General features: G+C 34.7%; 1 protein-coding gene across 6 annotated transcripts in view; it reads left to right on the plus strand.

The window, feature by feature from the left end:
- Positions 1-11,944, plus strand: part of LOC109539427 — a 49,748-nt gene that overhangs the window by 2,718 nt on the left and 35,086 nt on the right. For 3 of the 6 annotated variants that reach the window (XM_048663816.1, XM_048663813.1, XM_048663817.1), the window contains exon 1: positions 6,190-6,652. The exons of 2 other annotated variants lie outside the window; for them this stretch is intronic. The gene's annotated coding sequence lies outside the window, so the exon portion shown is untranslated. Of the gene's footprint in view, positions 1-6,189; positions 6,653-11,944 lie in introns of those variants that run through there. One more of the 6 variants, XM_019907158.2, reaches the window with a different exon arrangement.

Consider the following 11,944-nt stretch of genomic DNA (forward strand, 5'->3'; position numbering starts at 1 on the left):
GTTATTTTAGTGAAACTGATGATGGTGGAAAACACCGAAACGTTTTTTTAATTGATAAATAGACAATAAATGACTGAAGAACCCAGGATTTGATTTTAATTCGTATTGACAATGCCAGAACATCTCTTGAAAAACTCCCCCAGGCATCCGGACAAGTTGGGGTAAAAATCAACATATCAAAATCTCAATTTATGACTAATCTAGTAGTATACACCAATATACCCTTAGGTGAAAATGAAGTACAAGTGACATCATATAAATACTTATGCCACGAAATCCGAATAGGCCGGGATAGTTAGACCTCTGAAATCTTTAGGAAAATAGGTTTGACATGGGCAGCATTTGGCAACCGCAGAGAATCATTCAAGTCTGAACTCCCCATATGTTTAAAGCTTTTTAACCAATGTGTCCTGCCAGTCATGACGTATGGAGCCGAAATCCTAATACTAACTAAGAAATCGATTAATAAAATAAGAACAACACAAGTAGCAATGGAAAGATNGGGGGGGGGGGTATCACTTGGAGAAATAATACATAACAGAGATATACGGCGCAGGACAGGAGTTACGGATGCAGTTAATAAAATATCCTCTTTAAAATGGAACTGGGCAGGTCACGTTGAGAGAACTAGAGACGATCGATGGGCTAAAATTAATATAATATTCGATAAAGAAATCATCGAATGGAGACCATGATGTGAGGCCTATCAAAGTAGACGACGACCCCAGACGAAATGGACGGACATCTTAAGGAGAATCCGAACGAACTGCATGCAGGTCGCGCCGAATAGGCATGAGCGGCACAGTTTGCGGGAGGCCTAGGTTCAAAAGTGGACATAGTGGGCTTAAATAATGATGATGAAGATGAGTGGGCAATCTAAAGGTGCTCGGTTTTCAGACCTACAGGAACAGGTATTGGAGATTATTGCAGCTGAGCCTTTCAGGAGTACTTGAAGCATTGCACAACCACTGCACTTTCTCAAACACCGGATACTTAATTTTTCCGGTAACTCCCCCGAGGAAGGGCCTACATTCCATGTATGTAATCTGCACATGACACTAGAACACATTAAATATCTGATCTTCCGAACACCGGTTCAAATTGAGCAGCAATTAATTAACTGAACACAAAAAGCTGTTCAAAATATGAGCCCAGACTCAAAGTGATTGGGACACAAAGATGTTTGGAGTGAAACGGGCAGGACTTCTTGCTCTTGGGAACACTTCTTTTCTTTCAGCAACAGAATTGTATTTTATTTGATCAATGAGACATAAAACGGAACACCTTAAACAGATGCTTTTGGATGGCAGTTGTGACCGATTTAGGTATAGCAGTCATTTGCCGCATAAAGATGGCAGCACTTAAGGGCTGTTTTGTCGCAGCACTGAACGCAAGGTAACCGTTATCCTAACCTCAACGTTTGTTACTGTCTCTTTTATTTTTCTTGGTTCATGTTTATCCATGGATACCGGAGATTTTATTAATTACGAAGGAACATATATTTACGTAATGTTAATTAGGCAGATTACCTTGAAAAACATTGTTGCCATCCTTCTCATCTAGTTTTTTGCAAACATCTGAGTTTTTAATAACTATTCATTTTTTTGTTATATTTTCTATACTCCCCCAGACAACACCTCCAGACGAATGACTCCAATTTTGAATTATCCTGTATGTACTGATCTACGTTTTCTATTACTAGGTCTTGAATTTCCAAATGTTCTCCTATTGGATATTATTTTAGTTTTGCTGATATTCATCAAGTCTCACTGTTGATGACATGTGCTTTAGATCTTCTGGCATTGTTCTAAGTTCATTTCAAAGCGTAAATGATTCAGATATGAGCCGTATATTTTAATTTTTTTATTTTTCCATTGAATTTTTTAAAATATGTTCTCAAGGGCCAGTGTAAACTATTTTGGGGAGATTATGTCTCCTTGGCGTACACGTCGAGCTACCGGGATTTTATTCGTCTTAGTATCCTGATCTATTTGGACACAGAAGGAGTCATTTTCGTATATGATGTTTATAAGCTGCAAAACCTGGAGTCTATGCTGACATAATCCATTGATGAGAGGAAGGCCCATGTTTCTATATAGTTAGTCTGTTTGTTACGATTCTCTTTAATAATTTATATCAGTGAGTGAGCAGAGTTATCGGGTGATTATTTCACTCATCCATAGCAACGCCATAAGGCAAAAAAGGTATTAATAAACGGTAATTCGATAATTTTCAAAAAAACTTAGAGCGGTAATTTCACGTCGTCATGGAATCATGAAAAATATCACTGTCGACTGATTTATTTAAAGTGATTGATGCCAAATATATTATGAAATTTAATTTTTAATATTTAATTCGAGAAATAATCTCACTAAATRCCACTCGAGCTTTAAAATTAACCATATAATTTTTCAYTCTGGCATGTTTTCCTTGCAAATTTCACTCGTCCTTCGGACTCGTGAAATTATGGAAAACATGCAATCGWAAAAAATTATCGGTAATTTCAAAGCACTCGTGGTATTACCCCCGATAAGTCTCTCCTCCGCGTTATGCCAGTTCTTTGATATTAAAAGACTCATCCAGACATTTGTTGAAAAGTAATTTTAGAGCGTGTATTAATGTTGGTCTTCCATTTTTTAGTATTTTGCAAGTTCTATTATCCTTACGAGTTTTCATTTGTTTAAGTGTTGCATATATTTCTGTGGTTGTAATTTCTGTTATTTGTTCCGAATCTACGTTCATAATTTTTAGTTTTTGTCTGCTAAAATCCGCCATCGCTGTTGTGGATATACACCACGCGGTAGAACTTCTCTTCTGTTCTCGATCTCTCCTGTAGTGGGGAATTTTTCTTTATGAAATAATTTCTTCCTTTCGTCCTTTGTATTAATTCTAAAGGCGGCTTTGATCAAACGGTGGTCCCTTCCAGCGTCGAATTTGTTTAATACTGTCACATCCCTGCATATTTTCCTGTTGTTGGAAAGAATAAAATCTATTTCATTTTTAAATGTTTTGCTGATGCAAGTCCACTTTCGACGGGGAGGATTTTTGAAGAAAGTGTTTAGGTAGTATAGGTAAACTTTATTTGCTAAGAGAATTCGTATAGCATTTCACCTCTATCGTTCGTTCTTTAATGCGTCACCCCGATATTTGAACAGTTTATTATAAGTAATATCCAGTCCTGGTGCTTTCCGATTTATCAGCTTAGATACTAGTTCAATTTCTTTTGTTATTGTCTAGTTTTGGTTCTCTCTGTGTTCGTTGTAATCATTTTCACTTGCCAGTTCAGTATATCGTCTATACAGGGTGATTCAAAATTAGCGTCATTCCTCTGGAGGTGTTGTCTGGCGGTGTTTGAAGAATGCAGAAAAATTAGTAAAAAAGTTAGTTGTTATTAAAAACTGAGAAATTTGCAAAAAGCTGTATTAGGAAAACGGCAACAATGTTCTTTAAGGTAATCTGCCTAATTAACATTAGATAAATTGCTTCGTAATTATTTAAAACTCCGGTAATCATAGATAAATTGAGAGTGGCAATAAGGTAGACAAGGATAAACGGTAAATTCAACAGGAATCGTTGAATGACGGAACATATTTCGAAACTCATAACCTCGAACTATTAATTTGTTTGCAAAGTACAAAAACATACATTTGTGTTTGCAACTCTAAAGCAAAGCAAAGCAAAGATCGCATTAATCTGTTGTTATTGCTTTCATCATCATCATCATCAATCAGCGTATTGTCATCTACTGCTGGGCGAAGGCCTCCCCCAGTGTCTTCCATCTGTTCCTGTTTTGTGCCTTTCCGATTCAATTCCCCGCAGCTCTTCTGAGATCGTCTGTCCATCGGGTTGGCGGCCGTCTTCTGCTGTGCTTGCCAGCGCGCGGTCTCCATTCTAGTATTTTCTGAGTCCATCGGCCGTCCCGCATTCTAGCTACGTGCCCTGCCCATTTCCATTTCTGCTTTGCCACACACTCAATCAAGTCGGCCTCTCCTGTTCTTTGCCTTATCTAGTCGTTCGTCACGTGATCCCTCAGTGATATCCGAAACATTGCTCTTTCCATTATTCGTTAATGTATCTTTAATTTTCTCGTAGAACACACTGGTCATTCACTTTCCTTTTCAGGCAGATTGGTATATCACTGTTAAACGTCTCTGTTAGTCTTCCTTAAGCTGCTCATGCCATTTTGATTCTTCTGTTCAGTTTCGCTGTTTGGTTATCTCTTGACATCCTAATTTTGTGTCCGAAGCAGACTAGTTCGTATATCTCCTCTTTCAGTTTTTATGTCTCTGCTTGGCACTAAATTTGTCATATACTTCGTCTTTGATAAATTAATCTGTAATCCGACCACCGAACAGGCTTCTTGGAGTTCTTCTACCGTTATTCTTATGTCCTTTAGATTGTCGGAGATCAGGACAATGTCGTCATCAGCATATCTCAGGTTTTTGTAGATGTTAAACAAGGTGGTTTTTTTAGTGCGATAGTCTATTATTTCCGATGGTGTTAAACTTTCGAAAAATAGTTTCATATGAAGGTTGTTGACACACAAAGTGCGCACATTTTAAAAATATCTCATATAATACAGAGTGTCTCAGAAAAGCGAGGCACGGTCAAAGTGTATTTTTTTAAATAGAACTACCCATTTTTTATCAGCTCATGGAATGCAGCTTGAAACGCTGCATATGCAACGTAAATGGTTTTTTTCTTACTTGCGACGCTGGCAGATTATCGCCATTTTAGTAAAATTTTGCTTAAAAACATGGTACCTAAAAATTCATTGTAGAAATAAAAAAAGCAGTTAAAGATAAAAAAATGCGTCTTTCCAATCACCACATATCCGTTAAGAATTCTATTAACCCTAAATATTAATACATTGTACAGGGTGTTAACAATGTGGACTTTAATCTAAAAGTTGTTAACGCAATATAACTTTTGTTTTTCACATGGAAGTACCTGTATTACTTATTAGTACTTATTTAATGAATTCTATAGCCACCTTACAAAATTTAATTTACAATTTGAAAACGCTTGATTTCACAGCTTAAAGTGTAAATGCAAATTTGTAACTTTGTAAATTGTCTATTTAATGACGTATTAATATACAGGTACTTCCATTGTATTGATATTTTGGTTCAATAGAATTCTTAACGGATGTGTGGTGAATGGAAAGACGTATTTTTTGTATCTTTAACTGCTTTTTTTTGGTTCTACAATGATGTTTTAGGTACCATGTTTTTAAGCAAAATTTTACTAAAATGGCGATAATCTGCCAACGTCGCAAGTAAGAAAAAAACAATTTACGGTGCATATGCAGCGTTTCAAGCTGCATTCCATAAGCTAATAAAAAATGGGTAGTTCTATAAAAAAATTACACTTTGATCTTGCGTTTTTCTGAGACACTCTGTATCATATAAGATATTTTTAAAATGTGCGCACTTTGTGCGTCAACAACTTTTATATGAAACTATTTTTCGAAAATTGAACACCATCGGAAATAATGGACTCTATCGCACTAAAAAACCACCCTGTATTAACCTGTGTTAATTTTAAATTAATAATTATATATATTAACCTTGTATATCTGTAGTCCACTCGTCACTTGTTTAGTGATTCTAATACTGCTTCCAAGCTTATCGAGTCAAAAGCTTTGTGGAAGTCTACGAATATTAGGACTAGTCGTCTGTTATATTCAACGGAATTCTCTATTATTGTCTGTTATTGCTTTGGGTTTGTAGATATTCATTAATAGTTTTTTTTGCTGTTTTGTAGCATACTTCATATAATTTTTTGTCCTCCGTATATATCATGCTCCATGTCTAACAATTTTTCTCCCAGAACCCTCTTTTGATTGCCTGAATATCTATGTTCACGCTGTTTAGCACACATTTTTATTTATCATATGTGATGGTTTGACTTCTTAGCTGAAGGTAAGCCTTTCTTTTCTCTGCTGCAAGCTTTTTGATACCTTCGGTAAACTATGGCTTCAAGTTGCACATTCCATTTTTCTTTATTTTGCGTTTACCTAGCGCTTCTTCTGCAGCTGCCGTTATGTTGTTACTAAGTATCATTCACGCAAACTCAACAACATCGTTATTCAGAATTTAATTTTAAACCTTTTCTCTCTTGATCTTTGTTGGTATAAGCATTTTGTGGTAGCGTCGCTGACGGTCTCTATATTTCGAACGACGTTTGTAAGCACGTATTCCAGGATATCTTCTAAGTGAATATGTTCTACATTTTTATAGTTTCATCATAAGATTTCTCACATTGTTTCTTAGTTGTAGACCTATTAGGCTTTCCTGAAGCCGCACCACTAATCAGTTTCAGCTCTGAAGTATATGTTATTACATGGGTAAAGGGCCCTTTAGTTTAAAAACAGAGTTATATATTTCTAGCGGGTCACTGATATTTTGCAGTTAGTATCCCACATATTTCTACTTTGTTTATTTGTTTACTGAACATCCTTATCACTGTGTCGTTTTAACATACGGTTTCAGACTCGGTTGGACTTTTGCCACAGAAATAAACTATTCTTTAATATATTTAGCTCGGTTTGGCCTATTATTTGTCAAGTGTTTTCGAAACTATACGGTTTACATAGTTGTTGCCACGCTATTATTTGTTCCATTCACACAAAAAAGGATTACTTCATCAGGTCAGTGCTTATATTCCGTTCTAAAGGAAACATTTTTATTGTGATTGTTCCAAATCAAAATTAATTCCGGGGTTTCAGTCATTTATTGTCTCTATTTATCAATTAAAATACGTTTTGGTGTATTTTTCAACCATCATCAGTTTTTATGTGTAGCGTTGTTGCTGCATAAATGACTGAAACCCAGGAATTAATTTTGATTTGGAATTGAAACAGAGTCAGGAAAGTATGTACAATTGTGATTGTTGCAAACATTTTAATGAACTCTCGGAAATAGCCGAAGTGGTGGTAAGTAGCAAGAAAGAAAGGGTTTTAGTGGGTAAACAGTCATGCTAAAATCCGACACAGCTCAGAAGGTAATTTGCTAAAATTTAAAAGATCAGAAAAGAAAAATAACCGAGTAACAATTTTCCTTTCTTTTGTGCTTTTGAAAGAGCTACTAGTTTGAAAAATGCTTTTTACTACTACTCTGAGAAGGCACGATTATTTACTCCATTCACCTAATGAGAAGTCATATTTCTCGCCCTAGCTCAATAATAATAAATAAAACCTAGGTAAATAATCAAAGATGTTTAAGTTTTTCATTATTTTTAGGTTGCCCGCCTTCTTAAGTTCAAATGAGATCCCATCCATTTGCACTTCCAAATCACTGTACCACTTTAAGATTCACTAATTTTTTGCTTTTCCTGGAAGTTTTTCATACAACTGTTATCCGTATTTTAAAGAAAAATTTTGAATCTCGCGTTAAAAAAGAGTTAAAGCTAGTGATGGGCACTTTCTAGTAATTACTAAATGAATGATTGCAAGTATCGAATAAAATCATTCATTGAATAGTGCGCGCTATCTAGTGCAGTGTATGACAGTTACAAATTACAAACTTATATTCTTTTGAAAAGTATATTCTTATCCTTGCTGGGTCACAGTCAAAGTGTGAAGTAAAAATTTTGAATATCGGTTATTTCATTACGTTTCGGCGAGACAACAGCGCCATGATCTGATTCAAAATTGTCGTCATTCTTTTGAAGGGGTGATAGAGGCTCCCTCGGGGAGTACGAGAAAAATATTGAAAAATTTTTTTTCGAAAATTTCTAGAAGATATTAACAGTTGAAGATCGAATTTCAACTATGTTATTAAGGATTATTTTGAAATTGTTCCATGTTTAATTGGTAGCATATTGGAATACTTAAGCATTCAAAAAGAAAAATTACGATCTTTGCTTCAAATTACGAAAAGTTTTGATATCAAAAAAGTTCTCTTCTACAATTTTTTGATGAAGTCACAGCGGCTATGATGTTTTTTGTCATTAACAGATAGATACAGGTGGATACCTTTGTCAATAATAACAATAATTTGTTAAACTGAGACTTACTTTGAATTTCCTTTCACGAATTTGCGATTAGTTCAGAGGAAATGCTACAGTAACATAGTAGAAGCTGAAAGAACTCACGCCAACAAAGTGCAAGAAAGGGGGGTTCGGGTTCCAGGAAGATAGTCTACGACAATCGATGTTCGGGTTCCAGACAAAGAGAAACAAGTATTTCACATAATCGAATCAGGGACTCCAGGGGTACTCAGAGCACAATAACTGACACTTTCCCAAACACCAATTAAATACCGAGGAAGGGTTACATTCCAACCACGTTTGTACGATACACACAGTACAAGGACATATTAAACCAATAGCTTACTGAACACCGATACAAATTGAGCAGGAGTTAATTAACTGAATACGAGAAGCTGCTTGAGAAGAGTAGATAATGAGATTAGACAGGCACTAGCTTGTTTGGAGTTAACCATTCAAATGTTTGGTGTTGTATGGTTTATTTGTTACAAAAACACGTTATTATTTACAAATTCGAGGTTATGAAAACAGGTTGACATTTTGAAAGTACGTTCCGCAGTCAACAACTCTTGTTGAATTTACCGTTTTCCTTGTCTATCTTATTGTCACTATATAATTCCATGGTTACCGGAGTTTTAAATAATTACGAAGCAACAGGTATTTGCGCATTGTTATTTAGGCAGATTACCTTGAAAAACATTGCTACCGTATTTCTGATATAGTTTTTTTGCAAATTTCTCAGGTTTTAATAACAATTAATTTCTTTTATTTTTTCTGTACTCCTATAACAGCGCCAGACAACACCTCCAGAGGAATGACGACAATTTTGAATCACCCTGTAGAGGGTTATTCAATTGTCTCGCATAAAATTAATTTAGGCTATTTGTTCTAAAAATGCGTAAATACGGAACCTTATTGAAATAAGTGTTGAATATTTTGTTTCAACGTTAACTTTTTATTTACAACATTTGCCTATTAAGTCGAAACCCCTCTGATATAGCAGTTTCAACATAAAATTCGACGGCTTTATGATGCTGTAGTATCACTTATCTGCATGTAAGAAAAAAATATATGTATTAAGGGAATTTGAATCTTCAAATGCAAAATCCGCCATTGCAAATCTAACCATATAAATGGATACATACCAATTAAAATTTTGCGTAGATTTAGACCATCAATTTTGAAATTGTTATTTTTCTGGTTCTTCCACGAACAAGGATTTATCGACTTCAACAAGGGGCTCGGGAACCGATGCTTCTTAGTGCAATTACGGCTTTGAAATTATTTTGATCGGAAGAATCTTTTATTTTCAACTTCTTATTGGGAATTGAAGAACTCGTGTTAGATAAAATACGGCGTTGATGCCGACTGAACAAATCTATAAAATCACATGGCAATTTTTGGTATCTGGCCAAACAGTAGAAAATAAATAAAAACGTACTTATATATTTGGTCATTTACCTTGAAATATTCAAATCGTGGAAGGACTCTTTCTACTTGTTTGTAGAGTATGTATGTTTTAAAACAATAGCCCATGCTCAATGCACAAGCGAACAAATGCAAATAAACAAAAATTTCAGTCTGATAGAAAAAGTACCCGAGAAAAATGACCTGGCCTGCCTCGTGCCTGGCACATTTTCATAGGAGGGTTCGTTTGTGTGACTCCACGGGTTGTCCGTGAAACCTAGTGGAATTCGGTAGCAATTTGAATTACACCAGATGGTACGCATCTAGTAAACCATGTTACATCACGGTTACATAACATCGCTGTCACAAAAAAATTGTTTTCCTGTTCTTCTTATGTTACATCAATGTTATGTAAAAGCGTTACATAAATCTAAGTCACAAAAATTACATAACATTTATATAATGTTACAAGTTTGGTTTGCTGAGACTGTATCAATACCAATCAATACCAAGTGAAGTCTAGTGACAGCTAAAGAGCGGAAAAATGCATTTTCTGCATTTTTTGCATTTATTGCCAAAAATAGTTTAACAACCCTAATAAAATCCCACATTACTTAAACGGTAACCTAAAAGTTTTTACCTACCTACATTTTCAGCTAATTAAATTTTATGGTCTTATGATTGGGTATTTCCCATAGATGGACAGCCAGTTCTATATTAAATCTCATCGGCTTTGTCATCACATGATATCACGCAATATATTGCAGACGATATATTGCGTCTTCAAAATTCCCGACGAATCAACTTTACAAAAAGAAAGCGCTGATTCTTAACAATGAATCAAATTAGAAATAAGGTTGGCGAAAACAACGTTTACATTGAATAGATAAAACTACAGACTCATCTGGTAGATATATTGCGCACGCATTAATTGGTGTCCTAGAGGAAGACAATTCAAGCAAACCTTGCCTTTTTGCATCCAAACAACTGAAAAAAGCAAATAATTTAACAATAACCAGATGTTCCTTCTGAGAGTTGTCTGAGTCTGAGTTTTGATTTTATCTGAGGCAGCTTCGTATATGGTAAAAACAGCAAAAAAATTAAAACTATTTTATTCAAATTTAATTCATGTAATCTGTTTAGCCCACGCCAGGAATGGAGTTGCGGAGAGCCTTAAAGATCAATTTCTTACAGTAAATGATTTAATAAGTAATGTAAAAAAAGTATTTATGAAAGCTAAAACTCGAATTTAATTATAAAGAAAAATTTCCCAGTCTTGCATTGCCGCCCCAATATGTTGGAACCCGTTGGGGTACATAGCAAAATTCAACTTTATTTTACGCCACTATGACGCTATAAAATCTGTTATTGAGGATTTGATAGAGCCGACTGCTTCTTCTGCTCTTCTTAAAACCAAAGAACGTTTCAAAAATAAAGAATTGAAAAACGTTTAAAATTTACAAAAGCAAATTATTCTTTTATTACCATTAGTTTGACAAAATTGGAGAATACATGTCTTTCTTTAGAAGCATCGATTACTTTAATAAATAATTCCAAACTCGAATGTAAGAAAGTTAAAGAAACTACAAGGTCAAAAATACTACAGGTTTTCAACTCGTTAAAAATGTATGAGATTTTTTTGTTGGTAATTTTCACACTGAAATAAACATGCCACATTTACCAATAACTCTTAACTTCCGTAGATGTTGAGCAGATTTCATTGAGCAGAGTCCATTATTTCCGTTGGTGTTGAACTTTCGAAAAATAGTTTCATATAAAAGTTTTTGACGCACAAAGTGTGCACATTTTAAAAATAAGTTATATGATACAGAGTGTTGTTAAAAACATGGTATCTAAAAATTCATTGTAGAAGCAAAAAAAAGCAGTTAAAGATACAAAAAAATACGTCTTTCCAATCACTACAGACCCGTTAAGAACTCTATTGAACCAAAGTATCAATATATTGTACAGGGTGTTAACAATGTGGACTTCAATCTAAAACTATTTAACGCAATATAACTTTTGTTTTTCTTTTCAAATGGAAGTACCTGTATATTAATACGTCATTAGATAGACAATTTACAAAGTTACAAATTTGCATTTTCATTAAGGTGTGAAATCAACCGTTTTCAAATTATAAATTATTTTATTTAAAAACTTCAAAAAGTTGTTACATTTTTGTTTTGAAGTTTTGAAAAACTGTTGGACCTATTTTAAATCGCCTGATTGATTGCGGACGCAAATTCCTATCAAGAAAAAATTAAATTAAATTAAATCGTATCGATAGAATCCCGGTACCGATTCCCTATATCTTACTCTCCGTCTGTAGTCCAGATGCTGCCCTGATGATGTCCATTTGCATTGTATTGCACGATTCGGTAAAATATCACGGTAAAGTATCACTAAACAAGTAGGTAGTACCTACTTGTTTAGTGATTTTCATCGGAGACATTTGTTAAACCAGATGTTGAGCGGGTATTTTTTAAAGAAGCCAGGGTCAATTTATGAAAAACGCTCAAGATTAAGTGCAAATAAAGTGACGATT

The sequence above is a fragment of the Dendroctonus ponderosae genome, unplaced genomic scaffold (assembly GCF_020466585.1).
Source record: "Dendroctonus ponderosae isolate FM_Combo_2020 unplaced genomic scaffold, Dpon_F_20191213v2 Dpon_F_20191213_2, whole genome shotgun sequence".
Lineage (NCBI taxonomy): Eukaryota > Metazoa > Arthropoda > Insecta > Coleoptera > Curculionidae > Dendroctonus > Dendroctonus ponderosae.